General features: G+C 46.8%; 1 pseudogene; it reads right to left on the reverse strand.

The window, feature by feature from the left end:
- Positions 1 to 1720: 1720 nt before the first annotated feature.
- Positions 1721 to 7438, reverse strand: LOC136461283 (uncharacterized; annotated as a pseudogene).
- Positions 7439 to 17289: the final 9851 nt, after the last annotated feature.

Below are 17289 nucleotides of genomic sequence, written 5' to 3' on the forward strand. Positions count from 1 at the left end.
GTTTACTCGCGCGCTTGCTTGGCGTGGACCTCCGCCACAATAGTTAGTATTTTATTTTCAAGTTGGCGTCCTGTAAGAATGTTTGTCGACACCTTATGGAATACAAGACCGGTTCACTTTCTTGATTGTTTGTGCGATATCTTGATCCCGTCGTGGTGGTTTATATATCTCGTCTAGTCCCGAGCCCGCGCACCATTGTCCTTCGCCTCGGCGATCGAGCGCGATACAGAGGTGGTGGCTAGGACCTTCGCCCCGTTTTTTCTCCTTCTCTGTGCTTGCTTGATGGCAGGGGTAGAAGTCCCCGCCGTTTTTCGACCGGTGGTGGCGTACTTGAAGTCCGCCTGGCGAGGCTGGCCGAATCGTTGTCTGATCCTATTAGAGGTTTGGCGCAGCTTGTGCAGACGGCGGAGGCTTTTGAAGTTTCTTTAGCTGGGTGTTTTAGCTGTCTGGAGGCATTGGTCTCCGACGCCGTACTCCCATGGAACATGGTTGATCTTTGGAGATGGCTGGTTCGGTCTCCGGAGTCGTGGGGATGTTACGAGTTTTCGTGCGATATCCCCCTGCTTCTGGAGACCTTCGTCGGTCATCACCGTGCCGTAGGCTCTCTCTCTTTTCCCATTGTCTCCGACTATCTGCCGTTGCTTCCGCCCTTATGAGTTTTCATACAATATCTACAGTGCTTGGATATTTAAGGAGACCCCTGCCTCCATGGCTATCGCTATGGCTTTTGCCTGTGCTGCGCCTTGCTCCCCCCTTGCGCCCTTGCGCCTTATGCCGACTGAGTTTCTTTGGGGTATGGGGGGAATCCTTTTTATAGTGTCTTGGTTGCCTTTGTGGGTTAACATTTTTGTACGTTGTTAGTTGGAACATATCTTGGCTTTGATGGCTTGTATCTTTCCTTATTTATTTGTTCCCCTTGAGATCTTTTCGAAGTAAAGAGGTCTGGCACCGCATTGGCAGCAGTGTTTTGTCGGGCATTTATTGGTTTTCCTGTTTTGGATGGCGGAGACGTTTTTCCTGGGTTTGATGCCTGTTTTGCCAAAAGAGAATTTTGCCTTGTTGCCTGTCTTTGGGCAGGTCTTTGTCAAGGGTCGGAGGCCTTTTGGGCCAAAAGAAAATTTTGCCCTGATGCCTGACTTTGGTCAGGTCTTTGTCTAGGGTCGGAGGCCTTGTTGGCCAAAGGAAAATTTTGCCCTGATGCCTGACTTTGGTCAGGTCTTTGTCTAGGGTCTTAGGCCTTGTTGGCCAAAGGAAAATTTTGCCCTGATGCCTGACTTTGGTCAGGTCTTTGTCTAGGGTCGGAGGCCTTGTTTGGCCAAAGGAAAATTTTGCCCTAATGCCTGACTTTGGTCAGGTCTTTGTCTAGGGTCGGAGGCCTTGTTTGGCTGTAGAGGTCGTTTCAAATTGCCCTTGCCTATGGCTGGCGCTTTGAAAGGACCTGTTTGTTTTTGTTTACCGAATATTGCGGCGCCATAGCTGTCCGCTTTCGGTTTTGTTTTATTTTAGGCGTTGTTTTGGGGAATTACCTCTTTATACTTGTAGAGGATTTTTACACTGAGCCTGCCTCGTTAAAAACCTCACCTCCGTTTGGAGTTCCCCTGTGAGGAAAAGAGTGCAGGCTCTTTTACATTTTGTTTCGAATGAGGTAAGAAAAAACTTAGGTAATTGCATATAGGGGCCTCCGCTTATATTTCGCGGAGGTTGCCCTTTGTTACATTGCCTAGATGTAGTATCTCCGAAGGCTGTCGATATTCCATGTGTGGGTTGTTGTGACACCTTCGATGTCGGTCAGGTGGAAAGAACCAGGTCGGCCTGCTGCCGTTGCTGTGTATGGGCCTTCCCATTTTGGTTGCAACTTGCCAACAAGTTGTGCGTTTGGTTTTCTCCTGAGTACGAGGTCTCCGTGTTTTATATCTTTCCTTACCACCTGAGAGTCTCTCCACTTCTTGGTCTGTGACTGATATTTTGCAATGTTGTCGACTGCTTCCAGTCTGGTGGCTTCTATTGTTTCTTTTGCATACTCTTCATCTTGCATCATCAGCTGGCTTGTTGTGCGGAGGCTTTCGTGCTTTATCTCTTCTGGCATCATGGCTTCTTCTCCATAGAGCAGTTTGAATGGTGTGAATCCTATCGTTCGTGAGACGGATGTATTGTGTGACCAAATAACTCTTGGTAATTCATCTATCCATTTTCCTTTGCGTAGGCCCAGCAGTGTTTTTGATATTGCTGAAAAGACTATTCTGTTTGCTCTTTCCACTGCTCCATTGGATTCTAGGTGGTATACCGAGGCGAAGGCTAGTTTTGTCCCTATGCCTTTGTAGAATTCTTTGAAGTTTTCTGAATCGAATTGTTTTCCATTGTCTACTGTCAAGATCCTAGGTACACCGAATCTGCAAACGATGTTCTGCCAGAAGAATTTTCTGATAGTTTCTGAGGTTATCTTCGCCAGCGGCTTTGCCTCTATCCATCTTGTGAAGTATTCCACTGCTACTACTATGAATCTGTTTCCTCCTTGGGATGGGGGTAAAGGGCCAACCAGGTCCATCCCCCATCTTTGCAGTGGCCATGTCGGAGGTATAAGCTAGGTCTCCGACGATGGCTTTGACTATCCTGGAGAGAATGTTTGGCATGCTTTGCATGTTCTGACTGTCTGCTCTACGTCTTGTATGTGTGTTGGCCAGTAGAAGCCTTGCCTTATTGCCTTTGCTGATAAAGCTCTGGAGCCAATGTGCGACCCGCAAATTCCTGAGTGTATTTCTTGAAGCAATTCTATGCCTTCGCTCTGCGATATGCATTTGAGGAGAGGCTGGACTACTCCCTTCTTGTACAGGACACCGTTTATGATTGTGTAGTTTCTTGCCCTGGCCTGCATTCTTGCTGCTTTTGCTTCATCTTCTTCGGTGGATTTGCCTTCTAGGAATTCTGTTATGACCTTTCTCCAATCTTCATTGTGGAGTTGAAGTATTGGTTTTAGTGCCTTTGATGTCTCCGTAGTTGCCGGAGACTTCAATGTCTGGTAAAAGGTGTTGGGAGGCAGTGGTAGGTTGTTTGCCGCCGCCTTTGCCAGTTCGTCTGCCTCTGCATTTTCTGATCTTGGGATGTGCTTCAGGGTGAAACCCTCGAATCTCCGCTCCAAATTTCTTACTACAGATAGGTATTTGATGAGTTCTGGCTCTCTTGCTGTGTATTCTTTCTCTACTTGGCCAGTAACCACTTTAGAATCTGTTTTGACTGTCAATGTTTTTGCCCCTAAGGCCTTTGCTTTGCTCAGCGCTAAGATTAGGGCTTCATATTCTGCTGTATTGTTTATTGATTTGAACTCTAGCCTTGCTACGTATTTCAGTTTGTCGCCGGAGGGTGCTGTTAGGACAGTGGAGCCTCCTGCGCCGGCTTGGCCCTAGGCTCCATCCGTGTATGCTATCCAGCCATGAGTTGGTGGTTGTGTCTTGGGTTCTGTCGAAGGTGTCCACTCTGCTACAAAATCAGCTAATGCTTGTGATTTGATTGCTATTCTGGGGACGTATGAGATTCCAAACTGTGATAGCTCTGTAGCCCATTTGCCTATTCTGCCGGAGGCTTCTTTGTTTCTGAGCAAGTCTTGTAGTGGCAGCGATGTTGGAATTGAGACTTCGTGGGCTTGAAAGTAATGCTTTAGTTTTCTTGATGCCATCAGCACCGCGTAGGCAACTTTCTCTACCTCTGTATAGTTTAGTTTAGCTCCGGACAATGCTTCTGAGATGAAATAAATTGGTTTTTGAGTTTTGCCTGCTTCTTTTTCCAGCTCGTGGATTAAAACTACGCTGACTGCATGGTCGGAGGCCGCCACATACAACAATGGGTGGTTGTCCGCTTCCGGGACGGAGACCATCAATGAGTTTGCCAGATACTCTTTCAAGGTGTGAAATGCCTCCGACTGCTTGGGCCCCCATTCGAAGTTGTCTCCGCCCCTTAGGGCTTGGAAGAAGGGTAGGCTGCATTCTGCTGATTTTGAGATGAATCTATTGAGCGCGGCTATTCTTCCTATTAGCTTTTGTACTTCCTTCTTGTTTTTGGGCTCTCCCATTGCCATTATTGCTCTGGTTTTGTCTGGGTTCGCTTTGATGCCTTCGCTGCTTATGATATAACCGAGCATCTTCCCTTTTGTGACTCCGAATATACATTTCTCTGGGTTGAGGCGGAGGTCAGCTGTCCTTAGGTTGGCGAAGGTCTCCTGTAAGTCGGAGACGTGGTCGTCCTTGTTCTTGCTCATGACCACAATGTCGTCGACATAGGCTATGATGTTTCTATCTAGCTGTGATCCCAAAACCTCCTTTGTCATTCTGGCAAAGGTTGCTCCGGCATTCTTGAGTCCCTCTGGCATTCTGGTGTAGCAGTATGTCCCGAATGGGGTGGTGAAACTTGTTTTGTCTTCATCTTCCTTTTTCATCCAGATTTGGTGATACCCAGAGAAACAGTCAAGGAGAGAGAACCTCTGGCATCTAGCTGCTTTGTCGATGGAGGCATCTATTCTTGGCAATGGGAAAGGGTCTTTCTTGCAAGCTTTATTCAGATCTATGAAATCTATGCACATTCTCATTTTGCCATTTTTCTTTGGTACCAATACTACGTTTGCAAGCCATTCTGAATACTTGACTTCTCTGATCACTTTTGCGTCTAGCAGCCTTTGCACCTCCGCCTTTGCTGCCAGGATTCTGTCCTCCGACATTTTTCTCTGCTTCTGCTTTCTTGGTCTCATGTTTTCGTTGATGTCCAGTTCGTGCTGTATGATGTCCCTGCTGACTCCCTGTAGGTCGGAGGCTGACCAGGCGAAGATGTCCTTATTTTTAACTAGGGTTGCCATGAGCTCTTCTTCTTCTACCTTGCACAATTTTGAGCTAATTGTCACTTTTCTGTCTGGTAATTCTTTTTCTAGAGGGATCAGCTTTGTCTCTTCCTGTCCTACCATATCTGTTTCTCCTTTGGGCATGTCCGGAGGCTGTAGTTCTTTGTTTGCCGACTCGACTGCATTGATGTTTCTTTGGGCTCTGTAGATAGCTTTCTCTATGTTTCTTGCTTCTTTCTGGCTACCTCGTACTGTGATAATACCGTGGAGTGCTAGTATTTTCATGCACAGGTAGGCCATATGCAGGGCTGCGTTGAATTTGGTTGTGAATCCTCTTCCCAAGATGGCATTGTATGGATAATACAGATCGACGACGTCGAACGTTATGTACTCTGTTCTAGCGTTCGCTTGGGTTCCGAACGATACTGGGAGTGAGATTTTTCCTAATGCCTGTATCTGCTTGCCTCTGAATCCTATTAAGGGGGATTCAGAGGGTTGTAGTTGATTTCTGCTGAGCTTCATTTGGTCGAAGGTGTTTGCGAAGATTATATCTGCTGAACTGTCAGTGTCGATCACTATTCTGCTTATCTCCCATGTTGCTATGTTTGTCCTGATCACCATTGCGTCTATGTGAGGGTAACTCTCTAGCTGGAGGTCTTCTTCTGTGAAGGTGATTGGGACTCTGGACCAGTCTGTGTGTTTGGCCGGGCCTTGGACTGCTACATTGTTTACCAGGTGGAGGTGATCCTTTTTCTGCTTTTTCGTTTGAAACTCCATTGATGATCCTCCGGCGATTGGCAATATCATGCCAATTGTTGGCAGTGCTCCATGAGGGTTGACTTGGTTTTCTGGGTTTGGTTCATTTTTTGGTGTTTGGGGTTGGTTGTGCGGTGGTGGCGGAGGCAATTGTTGCATGTGGTGTTGTGGCTGCGAAGGCTCGAACCTTATTCGGTTTTGCTCCGGTGTACTTGTTTCAAGGTAGGTTATATGTGGAGATTTTGGGTTTATGTATGTCAAGCTTGCGTCCGACCTGTAGTTGCCCGCCAGAGGCTGCTGCGGGGGTGATGACCGCCATGCTGGTAGGAAGTTTGGGTAATAGGCGCAGGCCAGTGTGGAGGGATGTATTTGGGTTGCGTTTAGCGCTGGGTACATTGGGCAGTACTGCTGGTGGCTAGTTGTGTATGTGGTGTTGACCTCTCTTGCGCTCTGCTGTGCCGGAGGTTGGGCAGTTTGCTTGTTCTTTATCCTTTCTTGTGTTTCTTTTGTCTCCGGACAATCTTTTGTGCCGTGCCCTGCGTTTTCGCCGTGAAAAACGCAATATGGCCTGCGTTGTTTCTGGCTTTGGTTTCTGTTCCAGTTTTTGCCTTGGTAACCTTGCCGATCTTGGTTCCTTGTCTGGGTCTCCGGTCGTGTTGGCGCCGTCTGTTGCCGTTGCTCGGTGTGTGGTTGACTCTCGATACTGAGCACTTGCCCCTGGCCTGGCTTCTGATTTGATGCATTCTGGCTCCTATAGGTTTTCTGGGGATTTTTGCTGCTGTTTTGTTGTCTATTTTGACCTTGCTCCTCCAGCCTCTTGCGCAGGTCATTGTCTGATCTGCAGTACTTCTCAAATTGGTCATACAACTGTTGTATGGAGGTTGGTTTCTCTCTTGCTAAGTGTGCTGCGAACGGCCCAATTCGGAGGCCTTTGATTGCTGCTTCGATGGCGATCTCGTCTGGGACATCTGGTGCCTTCGCCTTTAGTTGCACGAATTTCCGGAAGTAGTCATGGAGTGTCTCTCCCTGCACTTGCTTGCATTGAAACAGATCTATGGAAGCCAGCGACTGTGCTGTTAGGCCTTTGAAGTTTGCCAATATCTTATCCCGGAGGTTCTCCCAAGAGTAGACTATACTTGGTTTGAGCATAGAGTACCAAGCCAGTGCGTCGCCTTCGGCTGCAATGACAAATGACTTTGCCAAGACGGCGTCGTCTCCGCCCACGGAGGCTACTGCTGCTTCGTAACTCATGATGAACTGATGGGGGTCAGTCTTTCCGTTGAACTTGGGTAGTGTGATTGGCTTGTACCCTGTTGGCCATGGCGATTGTTGTATGCCTTCAGATAGTGGTGACTTTGGATCGATATGCCTCCGCATCACCTGAGATGGTATTGTCGGCTGGCTGATCACTGGTGTAGAACCTTGAAGCATGGTTGCAGTTGGTGTTGCTACGAAGGCTGGGATTGCGGAGGTTGTTGCTGGTACTGCATGCTGCATACTTAGCATCTCAGCGTGTAGGACTGCCAACTGCTGCCTTATTTCTGCTGCTTGTGCTGATGCTTGAATAGCTTGCTGATTAGCTGCGAATGTTGCTGCCATTCTATCCCTCTCTTGTTGCGCTCTTTGCAACTGTGCTTGCAGCTGTTGCAGTTCTAGCTCGGGCGCCGTGGCTGAATTTGGTTGGGCCTCTGGATCCTGAATCTCTCGGTCTTGGGGTTCCGATGGTTGACCCTGGGCATCTGTTCTGGTGTCATCCTCCGCTGGCGAGGTTGCGTAGGCGCTACGAGTGTTGCACCTAGGTCTTCCTCGCTGACCCATGGTCGCTGCTGCTCTGGTGGTGGTCTTTCTTTTCCCTGCCATCGTTGGTTTGCCTTGGCCTAACCACGGTGGGCGCCAATGTTGAAATTGGCGGTTTTGAACTACGTGGAAGTGGCCGAGGCCTCCGCCGGGCGGACGGTCGGCCTTGGGCGGAGGCTCGGGAAGGAAATGGCAGAGAGAGGGAGTGTTGAGTGAGTGAATGGCACGGAAAGCTAGGGTTTCATTAATTCATCCACCAACCATCATCTCGGTTACATGTGTCCCATATTTATAGGCCTCAACTACTACCTAACAGAATTTATTACAATGCCCCTCACCTGCTACAGTACATTCCCGGAATATTCCCTCGCTAGCCTTTTAATCGCGGGGCAGTTCCGCCACACTGTTTCCAAGCGATGGGCCTCTTCGAGCGGTCGGCCCACTGTAGCTAGTCTTCGGCCCAAGGGCCCGGCTCCCCGGCGCTGGCCTTCATCCGCACGGCGCGCCGCTCCCTCGGCGGGCCTCCGCCAGATGGTCGGAGACGCTCTCCGCGCGCCGCTGGCCTTCGCGTTCGGGGGCGCGCTGTTGCCTCGGAGAGTCCCCGCCGGTCCAGGCGGGGATATCGCCAGCTGGTCTCCGCCCGGCCCCCGGCCTCGGGGCCTTTGCCCCTCGTGGCGCGCCGTTGTCCTGGAGGGTCCCCGCCGGTCCAGGCGGAGACATCGCCAGCTGGTCTCCACCCGGCCCCCGGCCTCGGGGCCTTCGCCCCTAGTGGCGCGCCGTTGTCCTGGAGGGTCCCCGCCGGTCCAGGCGGAGACATCATCTGTAGGTCTCCGCCCGGCCGAGCAGGGGCCATGCTGGCGCGCTTGCGTCCACCGCGAGTGCCCACGCTTGAGTACCTGCGCACACTTGGGCAAAATAGTTCGTTTGGTTAGTTTAGAGATAAGGCCGCCTCCGCCCGTAATACCGGAGACGCCCGACTGAGCGGTCGGCGGGGTGCGTGCCCAGCCCTCGGCGGAGTCCGTGATGACCCCTCGAGCATGGTCGAGAAAGTCTCCTAGTCAACGTCCGGTCTCCGCCCCGTCGAAGACGCCTCGGCGACACCCCGCAGCCAAGGGCCTTCGCCGCCCGCCAGGAGCCATGCTACAACAGTAATCCCTCTGCACCGATCTGAATCTGATCGAGGTAAGGTAGCCTAGGCAATAGGCATCGACCATCGAGTGTGGCCTTGACTTTTTCAGTTTCTTCACCTGATCCATCACGGCCACGGACTGACCAACGAAATTAAGGTGCGTGGACAGTGATAGATTGATTACTGCTACTAGCTCTGAGTTGAACCATACCTTTTCTGCTCTCACTCTGCAAGCTAGTACTAAGATCCAATCAAAATCTCCTGCGCCGTACTACACGCTGTGTATAGCTTACAGTTAGTTTAACTGCATTTGAGCTAGCTAGAGTCATGCATGGGGTGAGTACCCTGCGTCCCAGCGGCTGTCTCGGGCCTGCCTGCCTCGATGATCTGCCGGCCAGTAGTCGGTCGTAGCTCAGCCTACCAGCTCTCGATCGCAGCGTAGTAGCACGGAGCCGCGTTAAATTCCCGCACAGCTAGCAATTCTGAACCTGAATGGCCATGCATGTAAAGCTATACACGGACTGTCCAGTCGTAGTAGTCTGTATATACAGTCGTATAGACACCCATGACCCATTGCTCTGAATTGGGGTTGTGTATGGTACCACGCCAGCCTAATTAAGCCAATCACGTGTGCTCCTGTTACAGAGAACGGGCAAATACTAACTATGGCCGCCAGCAGCAATGGACAGCTAGCTGCCGGCACATTATTGGTCAAAGATCATCAACAAGACGACAGTGTTTTAGTCTATCTTTATCCGCGCATGCATGTTTCCCAAATGCTCGCGGTTTGGATTGTCGGTCGTTTGGTTGCTACGACACTGACAGGGATGCGCACACACACACATACATGATCCAAGATGAGATGATTACGATGATATGATATGAGGATTAATTCTCCGGCAGGTCAGGTCCGCCTGAATTTGGGGGAGAGGCAGTTGACCAGATTATTGTAATGTACTATACTGCTGGATAGCATACCCAGCTTGCTTGGACTGAAAGACTTCGTTGTACTATACTGCTGGATCGTAGTAGTATCTCTCGAGCAACTAAAACCAAGGTAGCATGCCGCCTGTTGACAGCCTGTTCGGGAGGCCGTAAACGATCGTGGATTATTTACTGCTGGCTAGTTTGGTGTGAGAGAAAAACACTGTTCCCAGCTGAAAATTTACGATCGTTTACGAGCAAGCGAACAGGTTACGAGTCGTTTTGTTTATGCAGACAGGGGGGTCGCATGCTGTTGCCGCTGCTCAACCCCTCATCATCCAATCATCCGCACAAATTAAGGCAGCCACCAGCAAAGATGCGGCCGTACGATCAGCTACTGCTCTGCTGGATTGTTTATGCAGGCTGCTGCATGCATTATGTTATTGGATGGATACACAGAGTTGTACTCCGACACTAGGAGCTACTGCTGGATTTCTCAAATAATGCACACTACTATTTGCTTACTACTACTGTTGCTTGATCGCAGGAAGTGCCACGTACAGCAGGGCAGTGTGTGCAGTAGTGGTGCCGTGGTGGCTGGCCGGCCTGCACTGCAACTCAATGCATTTGTTTCGGGTTGCTGGTACGCATATCAGCATGCTACCACTGCCCAAAGTCCACGAGTTTCAGTTCATCAACAGTCACAGCAGGCAGGCGCCCGGCATGCAGTAGCACAAACAAGCAAACGGAAGACACCGACGAATCGATGATAGGCGAATAAGCTTGCTTAGCTTGGTCCTTTCCATCGTCATCACATTAGATCCATATCCAATCCATCGAAATCGAGCTAGACCATATATATCATCTGCCTGCTGCGTCCTTTTCAGGCCTTGTTTAGTTTCTCCTCCAAAAGTTTACACCATATTTCATCGAATGTTTGAACACATGCATGAAGTATTAAATATAGCCTAAAAAATAACTAATTACACAGATTGCGATTACTTTACGAGACGAATCTTTTAAGCCTAATTAGCCCATGATTTGACAACGTGGTACTACAGTAACACATGTGCTAATGACTAATTAATTAGGCTTAATAAATTCGTCTCGCAGTTTACCGACAGATTCTGTAATTTTTTTATTAGTATCTGGATACCCGTTTGACACCTCCATATAGCGTCGGATGTGACAGACTGAAATTTTAAACCTGGGATTTAAACAAGGCCTCGGCTGTGATCGGATCGGAGGGGTGAGGCAGATACCTAGACAAGCAGGAGCGCTAGCTAGGGGGGTCGTCTAGGTCTGGCTACTGAAACTGAAGGAGTGGCTAGCTGTGGATGCAAAGTCTGCATGCATAGCTACATGCAGAGAACGAACGAACTGCAGAAACGCGGCCGGCCGGCCTTGCTGTCCATAAATATATAAATGGTCCATGCATGCACATCTATCTATCCAATCCAAGTCCCAGTAGTCCCCCATCTTTAGGTGGCTTGTCTCTGTTGTGTTCACCACACATGACACGTGATTAAAAGGAAGGGAAGGGACAATGCAATGAGAGAGGCGAGTGGAGGGATCCTCTCCACCTCCCGACCAATATACCCTCCTCCGATCTGTCTTTTCCTCCATCTGCATCAATCATTTTCCTTCTCCGCATTATTACATTACCTCCGAAATCGATCGATCCATTTGCATGCATGCATGATCCTGTTGCTGCCCATGAAAATTCAGATCATTAGTACGTGTGTGTTCGGTAAAGTAAATTTTGCTCTAAGGGCACACGCTCTGCTGCTTATTCGTAGTGAGATTCGTGCCCAACAGAATCTGTTGGACACGAATCTCAGTATAAATCTTTTTTGTCCATAATGTGAGAGCATGTGTCCTTAACGGAAAAAAAACTGTGTTTGTGTGTGTTCAGCTAGCAATCGCATATGCATCATGCTGATGAGTGTTGACAGGACTAACACGCTTGTAGGAGTAGGACGACATGCATGTGATTCGCATGCGTTTATTTGCGTCGCCTTGCTGGGACGAGCTAGGACGATGAGCGAGGACAAGCCAGAAGCTACATGCTCCCTCCTGATGTACTTCACCAGTTACTTGTCACACGGACACACGCAATAATCTAGATACAGTACGTAGTCACGTGCATGAGAAAGGAGAAGGAAGCAACGTGCTATATTAGAAATACATAACGCGCTATATATTTCAACTACTGCATGTATATGGTCTCCTTCTCGGCGCCGTATACCTAATGCTAGCTGCTGTAAGGGTGTCGCAATGGTTAGAGACAGCTATTAGCTTTAAGATAACTTTTTTAATAAAACTTTTAGCACTTAGCTTTTAATATGACACTCTTACATAACCTTGAATGTGTACAAGAGCTAGCTTAGCTCTTGATCATCAAGAGCTAGCTTATTTTCTCTCTCCTCTATTAAAATATGAAAAAAATGCTTAGACTAGCTTAAAGGAGCTTTCCTAACTGTGCTGAAATCTTTTTCATTCATCATGCATGCATCTGACTGAGAGTTGTGTGGAGCTATCTAATCCTTATCCGCCTGCATGTATATATTATTTATTTTCAATCCGGCCGATGCCTTTTTATGACAATATAGCCACTGTAAATATAATAAGAAATGAACGACCTCCAAAATATCAGGTCAAGAAATGATATGCGTGTCTTGCTTTTGTGGGCCACTCATCACAATGGACGACGTACACAAGCAAGGCTAGCTAGAATTAGTACTCTCTCCGTCTCCGATCCCCATAATTTGATGCTATCTCCTGTTACTTTCACACTACTGTTAATCTTTTGGACATCACATCATGCCATGAAAGTATGCCTATAATAACTTGCTGGGGGCCTTGGAAGAAAGAAGGAAAAAAAACATGCATATGCTAATATATGCTTTGTGTAGACCTGCATAGTAGTAGCTAGCTAGCTACTTTATCATGGCACACGTTAGGTAATGGAAGGAACATTCTTAATTCTATTGTAGTGGCCGAGCAATGCAAGTAATCCATAACCACGTGTCATAATTCGACTAGAGTGCCTGCTTTAAAGTAAAGCTAGCTTTGCATCTCTATCGTCACCTTGGGCATTAAGACACGTACGCACGCTTAATCCAACCGCTCCTCTCATGACGTGAGCTCAAATGTGCTGCTTGCTGTCGAATGGATTCCATTAGCCCCGCCCTAGCTAGTTTTAGTGCGCAGCATGCCTTTATTTTTTTCTTAATTTTTTCTCTCAGTCATGCAAAAGGTTTGTACGTCTTTGTATGAAGGTAGAGAAATTGTCCGATACAACACGTCTTAACGACGCTCAAGAGGATCAATAAAATTTTTTTCTTAATTAAAATCCAAACACCCTCGAGACAAAACAAAATGCTACTAGAAACTAGCACATATATATACAAGTACCTATATATATAGATCTTGAACAATTCTCGTGAGTGGTTATATTTTAATTGGTAGTAGTACTACGTACAACAATATTTAGGACTCTGCTAGGTGATAGATGATGTTGTATATATACTATGTGTAGATCTCCATTGGAAGCCGCAAGGTTAGGTTTGAGAAAACATCTGTAGCGAGTACTACTTGGCTCGTTGTACAGACGCACGACAGATGACCTTGGATCCACCACCAGATAGATGTCTTGATTGTGGCCGGATCAAAGTAGCCTTGTATCCTCATGGATGCTTGTGAAAGCAACAAGTATGGGGTTTTAGGCATTAACAGCATGATTAGCTCTAATTAATATCTATAGGGGGGCCGGGGGGGGGGGGGGGGGGGGGGGGGGGGGGGGGGGGGGGGGGGGGGGGGGGGGGGTGGCTTTCTTGGAAGTGAGGTCCCTAGTAGCTTTAGCATCAACATCTTAAAAAGACAATGGGGTCGGATCAATAAATAAACAAGTTGATCGAGGAGACGAGGACGGACAACAAAGACCCATATGCGTGTACATAATTAGCTAGCTAGATAGACCTAGCAGCAAGTAAGCATCATGACTGGCCCAAGTTTTTCCAAGCTAAAGAAATTGGTTTCCGTGCTTTGCTGTTGTTTGCTTCCCTGAGAAATTTCAAATTTGGTTCCAACACACACCAAACCGAGTGGCCCTACAGGAACAAAAGGGCCCAAACACCCACTGCTTGGATGGAGGAAGAAAGAGTAGAGAAGAGGGCATAAATGGTGCAGATAGCCCAACAATACGATTAATCAATGCCCAAAGTACATAAGGAATAAAGTTGCATTGAGAGCTTGCAATATATAAGCTACGTACATGATACATACACTCACTCTACTGCAAATAAGGGTGCGGTTTTTAACATAAAAAAACGTGATCATGGTCAGGAAAAGAAACACATGATAATTATACGGTATCTTTCTTGGAACAAACAAACAGTGACGCACTATCGTTGCATGTCTAGTGCTACCTCTGTCTGGAAAGAATAATGCAAGTCTACTTTTGTATTTAGTTAAGCTATCTAAAGTTTGTATGGATTTATAAAAAAATTATCAATATTTATGGCACTAAATAAATATTGTATATATTATTAAAATAGAGTCAAGAAAAGTTTAATGATACTAATGTGTATAATAAATATTGATACTACATCTCTATATAAACCTGGTATATACTATGCTAGAGTTTGGGGGAGGGGGGTTGAGTATTTCTTATTATCAGCGGGGAAATTAAATAAGAAAAAGAAACCAGGAACCTTATTTTTATAGTCGCAAAACAGCACTTTAATTTATTACTACTTTGGAGTGATGGAGGAAGGAAGCATATATGACAAATAACTTGCTTTGGTAAATAATAAAAAAAAGAATACTTGTCCCTGGGCATCTTTTCAATTACAAGTATGCTAAATAAAGCTTGTGTGCTACTGCGTATGTAGTAGAAGTAACTAGCAACGAACATCGTCACTTTGTCATCCTGTCGGCATCGGTGGTAAAGGCTTGTGCGTGTTTGGGAATAAAGGGGATATAAACTGATATGGAATTCCTCCTTTCACAAGCACAAACAGACACAGGGACAGTAGATACTGCTAGCTAGATAGAGAAGGATGCCCATGCTTGCATGCAGTTTGCATTGGTGGTGGATAGGCTGTATTCCTGTGTCATATGGAAACAATTAACATCTACTATATCTATTTATTATCACATATATGTCACTGCCCTAGCTCCCTCTTGCAATTAAATGCCTTGCAAGGGACTCAATCATCGCGCGCGCGCACCACGCCCGCCCGATTGGCGCGAAAGAAACTAAATTAAAGAAAGCAAGCTACCGGCACCGACGATGGTTAGCGCCCCGTTCCTTTGAGCATGTTTGTTTTATATGTCGTACTTTTCAGTCCATAAATAATATTTTTTTCTCACATCAAATCAGTCAACAGTATTTTCAGTCATGGCTTATCAGACAAACAAGCCCAAACGAACAGGGTGTAGATCTACGTCATTCGTCCTAAATTATAAGTCATTCTAAAAATCTTAGAGAATCAATTTGTTTCAAATTTGATCAAATTTATATGAAAATATAATAACGTTTATGATGCCAACTAAGTATCATTACATTCTTCATCAATTATATTTTCATAGTATACTTATTTGGTGTCAAAAATCTTTATAATTCTCTTTACATTTTTTATTAAACTTGAGATGTTTTGAATCTCCAAGATTCTTAGAATGACTTATAATTTGGAATGGAGGGAGTAGTTACTAACTCTAAGTCAACTAATCCAATAGTGATAACTTTTAGTACATAGCTTTTATCATGGATAGCCCTACATGACACTCACACATAACCTTCAAGTGTGTGCAGTAGTTTAGCTCTTGATTAAGAGCTCGCCTTTATCTTTCTTCTATTAAAATATTAAAAAAACTTAAAGCTATCTTAAAAATCGATTGTTGGAGCTGGCCTATGTACTACTCCGATCCAGCAACCGACCAATACAATGCGAGCAACCATGGCGGCCGCACTAGTGCTCAGCGAAAAGCACGCAGCAGGCAGCATCTGGGAGCTTGGGACTGGGCCGTAGGCTAGCTAGGGTTCTTCTTCCTCGGCCTCCATTGGAGGAGGGATCGGAAGGATCTCTAGCTCATCTCTCCGCCGCCGTACATGTCCCTGTCCTGTCGTGAGTCGTGACGTGCTCCACGATGCGTGGCGCGGTTCGCATTCGCCGGGACGATAGGGACGCGACGCGGGAGACGGTGGCCACTTGGTTGGGTAACGAACGAACTAGCAGATAAGTACGCATGGCGGCACCGTCTGCCCGTCGTCGTCGTCGTCGTCAAGGCCACACATCGGGGGGCACAGGGCGCCGCGGCGCAGCGGGATCGGTGGATCCCGACCATGCCGGTGCAGTGGTGCGCCACGCGTCGCGAGGGGAGTGGGTGGCGTGCTGGCGCGGGGAGCCCGCGTGGATCGGAGGCATCCGCCGCCTCGCAGGGAGTCACTGTCCTGGATCGTCTGCGACGACCTCAGCTTAGGCGTGAGAGCAAGAGAGAAACGGGTGGGTTGGTGATGAGCTAATCATGAAGCAGCAGGACCATCAGCTCCCTATTTATTTTTATTTATTGATTGACATACTGTATACGGAGTATATATATATTATGGAACATGAAAAGAGAGGCTTTCTGGAAAGGTGGCTGCAGAATTATGCATGCCGTGAGCAGGAGTCCACAGGGATCATCTCATCCACCATCCATGCACTGGAGTCTTCACCGCGTAAGAAACCACGTGATCGTTTCTAGTGGTCCAAATTAGGTTTGCTAGTACTATTCCTAGTGTGTGTTTCCAACGACTTTGATCGATTAAGGCTCCGTGTTTATTCAAGGAAAAAAAGAGCACATGATTTTGAATGTGTACTGGGTGAAGAACTGCTCACCTTTCCATCTAAGGTGCTGTTTGGTTGCACTTCATTTTACAAAATTTTTTAAGATTCCCCGTCACATTGAATCTTTAGACGCATGCATTAGCATTAAATATAAATAAAAAATAAAACTAATTACACAGTTTAGACGAAATTCACGAGACGAATCTTTTAAGCCTAATTAGACTATGATTGGACACTAATTGCCAAATAACAACGAAAGTGCTACATTACCATTTCCTAAAATCTTATTTGATATCAAAAATCTTTATAATTCTCTTTACATTTTTTATCAAACTTGAGATGTTTTGACTCTCCAAGATTCTTAGAATGACTTATAATTTGGAATAGAGGGAGTAGTTTTTCTCTCACAACAATTCAGTCGGAACAGTATTTTTCAGCCAGTTTCAGTCAAGTTTTAGACCAGCGAACGGGGTCACTAACTCTAAGCCAATAGTGACAACTTTTAGTACATAGCTTTTATCATGGATAGCCTCACATGACACTCACACATAACCTTAGTGTGTGCAGTAGCTTAGCTCTTGATTAAGAGCTCGTCTTTATCTCTCTTCTATTAAAAAATATAAAAAAACTTAAAGCTCGCTTAAAAATCGATTGTTGGAGCTGGCCTACGTACTACTCCGATCCAGCAACCGACCAATACAATGCGAGCAACCATGGCGGCCGCACTAGTGCTCAGCGAAAAGCACGCAGCATGCAGCATCTAGGAGCTTGGGACTAGGCCGTAGGCTAGCTAGGGTTCTTCTTCCTCGGCCTCCATTGGAGGAGGGATCGGAAGGATCTCTAGCTCATCTCTCCGCCGCCGTACATGTCCCTGTCCTGTCTGTTGGTTTAGAAACACACAAATCACAGGCCTGTATGCAAATTGGCTAGCCTAGAATCAAGAAGAACAAGTATGAACTCGCGATGCACTGGAACGCAGAAATGACGAACGGCAACTGTCAGAGGACAGTGCTATTTTCCACGGATTA

The sequence above is a fragment of the Miscanthus floridulus genome, chromosome 6 (genome assembly GCF_019320115.1).
Source record: "Miscanthus floridulus cultivar M001 chromosome 6, ASM1932011v1, whole genome shotgun sequence".
Classification (NCBI taxonomy): domain Eukaryota; kingdom Viridiplantae; phylum Streptophyta; class Magnoliopsida; order Poales; family Poaceae; genus Miscanthus; species Miscanthus floridulus.